The sequence below is a fragment of the Camelina sativa genome, chromosome 8 (assembly GCF_000633955.1).
Source record: "Camelina sativa cultivar DH55 chromosome 8, Cs, whole genome shotgun sequence".
NCBI classification, from domain to species: domain Eukaryota; kingdom Viridiplantae; phylum Streptophyta; class Magnoliopsida; order Brassicales; family Brassicaceae; genus Camelina; species Camelina sativa.
Genome location: NC_025692.1, coordinates 6,102,294 through 6,102,757, shown reverse-complemented (window position 1 = coordinate 6,102,757; position 464 = coordinate 6,102,294).

Below are 464 nucleotides of genomic sequence, written 5' to 3'. Positions count from 1 at the left end.
TTATGGTTCTTGTTTTGTTTTGAGTATTTTTGTGATAATTAACATATATGAAAATGATTTTGAAGTTTTCTAAAATATGGTTTTTCCTTTTTCTTGTGTCCGATTCTTTTAAAAATGGATGTTTTGAAAGGTGAATATAAGTAGACTGCTCCAATCCAACCATCATATCAAATAATTGAAGCGAATATTAGCAAACAACAAAATAGAGCGGTGAAAATTGAATTAAAAAATTCGAATAATATACGTAATAAAGTTTAAGCATAACTCTGATGTATAATTGTGTATATAAAAAAAAGAAAAGCATAAAAATGGTTGTTGCCGTGTTGGTTTATGTGTGGTTTTACTCATATCAATCAACTTGTGAAAGATACGAAATACTAAAAGAAAATAAATAAAAAATAAAAGTGACCCATACGGAAGAAGCCAGCACTGAGAATAAGCCCAAAAGAGGGACATCATTGCTG